Below are 3,017 nucleotides of genomic sequence, written 5' to 3'. Positions count from 1 at the left end.
AAAAAACCAAAAACCAAAAAACAAAAAACATCTTCCTATATTTCCTTCCCAGAAACTACCCAATTTCTTTTCCTCCTCCTTACAAAAAAAAAACAAAAAAACAAAACCCCCAAAACTATTTAAACATGTTTCTATTTCTATAGCTTTAATCCAAACCACTCCACTGAAACTATTAATGCCAAGGTCACTAATGTCCTTGTCACTTAATCCAGTGGATTATTTTAGTTCTTTCTTAGGTAATACCACAGAAGCATTTCACTCTATGCCCACTCCTGTCATTTTCATCATTTGCAGGGATAGGTTCACGACACCAACCTGCTGTTTCATTAATGAACACTTTCATTTCAGTAAATATTTCATTTCAACATAAAACAAACTAATAATGCATACAGTAGCCTGTGAATAATAGAATTGTGAACACTTGAAATTTTTATCTTAATGCTTTTGTTTTTTTAAACTTATTAATATTTCATAGTGAAGAAATACACTTTTAAAGAAGAAAAGTCAAAGGACAATTAATATGATTAACTGTAAGAAGGAATAAGTAACTGGCAAGTTGTACAGCTGCATATACCCTTTTATCATAAAGAAGCAAATGACACAAATATGATATGGGAATTTATTTTTTGTAATTCCAAGTTATATTCTCCAGTAGTTTTTTTCCCTTTCTTATATGTGTATTTTTAATTTAATTTTATTTTTAGAGATGGGAGTCTTACTATGTTGCTCTGGCTGGTCTCACACTCCTGGCCTCCAGCGATGTTCCCACTTCAGCCTCCAGAGTAGCTGGAATTACAGGTGTGAGTCACCATGCCCAGCTATTTTTAATTGACACATAATAATTGTACATATTTATAGAGTAAAATATTTTGATACTCAAATAGTTTTAATTTAGGCATCTAAAATGTAATAGAATTACTTACCAGTATAAGCCTGCCTTATCAAAGGAAGCAGTTTGAATATTCTCAATATATTTAATAAAATTGGTATTTTTTTGAAAGATTCCTATCACAAGAGGTTAAAACAAAATTACAACCAAAACATGACAATGTTTTAAAAAACTGACCTTTAGTTATCTAACTCAACATTCCTTATAACAGAAGTTTTAGAGAATGCAATATAACATGAAAATATGGTATAGGTAAGTGTTGATGGGAAGTTGGGCCTTAACATGAGCATAAAAGGACAGTTTTACTAGCAGAAAGGAATGCAAAATCATTAAATGTCAAAACATTAAAATATGAGAAATAACTATAAAAGTTTGGTGAGGAGGGCATTTTCAGCTTAAAAGTAGGAAAATTACTTTTTTTTTTTTTTTTTTTTTTAGAGACGGAGTCTCGCTGTGTCGCCCAGGCTGGAGTGCAGTGGCGCGATCTCGGCTCACTGCAAGCTCCGCCTCCCAGGTTCACGCCATTCTCCCGCCTCAGCCTCCGAGTAGCTGGGACTACAGGCGCCCGCCACTACGCCCGGCTAGTTTTTTGTATTTTTAGTAGAGACGGGGTTTCACCATGTTAGCCAGGATGGTCTCGATCTCCTGACCTCGTGATCCACCTGCCTCGGCCTCCCAAAGTGCTGGGATTACAGGCTTGAGCCACCGCGCCCGGCCGGAAAATTACTTTTAAATCTAAAAAACTGCCGGGCACGGTGGCTCATGCCTGTAATCCCAGCACTGTGGGAGGCCGAGGCGGGCGGATCACGAGGTCAGGAGATGGAGACCATCCTGGCCAACGTGGGGAAACCCCATCTCTACTAAAAATACAAGGTGGCGGGCACCTGTAGTCACAGCTACTGAGGAGGCTGAGGAAGGAGAATGGCGTGAATTCGGGAGGCGGAGCTTGCAGTGAGCCGAGATCATGCCACTACACTCCAGCCTGGGTGACAGAGCGAGACTTGTTCTCAAAAAAAAAAAAAAAAATCTTAAGAACTGACAATATATTGCGTGTGTGTGTGTGACAGAGAGATAGAGACGGGGGGCGGGGACGGAGAGAGAGAGACAGACAGAGACAGAGACAGGATCTCACTCTGTTACTCAGGCTGGAGAATGCAATAATACCTCACTGCAGCCTTTAGCTCCTGGGTTCCAGCGATCCTTCCACCTCAGCCTCCCAAGTTGCTAGGACTACGGGTGCATGCCACCACACCCAGCTGGGTTTTTTTGTTTTTGTTTTTTAATTTGGTGTAGAGACAAGATCTTGCTATGTTGACCAGGATGCTCATGAACTCCTAGCCTCAAGTGATCCTCCCATTTTGGCTTCCCAAAGTGCCGGGATTACAGGTGTGAGGCACTGCACCTGGCTTGATAAGTGATTTTTATTTATTTCCATGGGTAGCTGTAGGATTATTTTTAGCTCACTTTTAAAGTGCTGAGATTATAAATATAGAAACAAACATGTATTTTTACCCATGTACATGTAATTACTTTAGTTGGTACCTGCAATATATTAAATGCTACCTGGAACAAATAAAATATTTGCAAAAATAATCTATTTCACAAAAGGTGTTTCATATTAAAATGCAAAAGGTCAAATTCAAGGTACTACATCATAGAACACTTCATTAAAAAAAAAAAAAAAAAACAGCTAGGCCGAGTGGTGCATGCCTGTAGTCCCAGCTACTCAGGAGGCTAAGATGGGAGGCTCTCTTGTGCCCAGTTCAGTCCAGTCTGGGCAACAGAGCAAGACCCTGTTTCTAAAAAATTAATAATAATGAAAATTTAAAAACAGTAAAATTCTGGTCACATTCAATTTAGCTTTTCTTCCCAGGCATGCCTTATTCCTACCTTCCCATTTCACACATAGTACAAAAACATTTTCACGTTCTTTAAAACAATTCTTCTCTTTTGTGAGTTTTGGCAAGTGTGCCTACGAACAGGCTTTCTGCAGAGGGAAGGGCAAAGACAGCTTTTATCTAACTGTCCAAAGTTATTACATGTTCTCTTCCTGGATCAAGTGTGTACTATTTACACTGCCCTTCCCTAACCCTTCAACTTTTTACTTCAAATCCCCAAGGCATGACTA

This window comes from Rhinopithecus bieti, unplaced genomic scaffold (genome assembly GCF_001698545.2).
Source record: "Rhinopithecus bieti isolate Rb0 unplaced genomic scaffold, ASM169854v2 scaffold_34391, whole genome shotgun sequence".
NCBI lineage: Eukaryota > Metazoa > Chordata > Mammalia > Primates > Cercopithecidae > Rhinopithecus > Rhinopithecus bieti.
Note: the sequence above shows the minus strand (reverse complement) of the source record.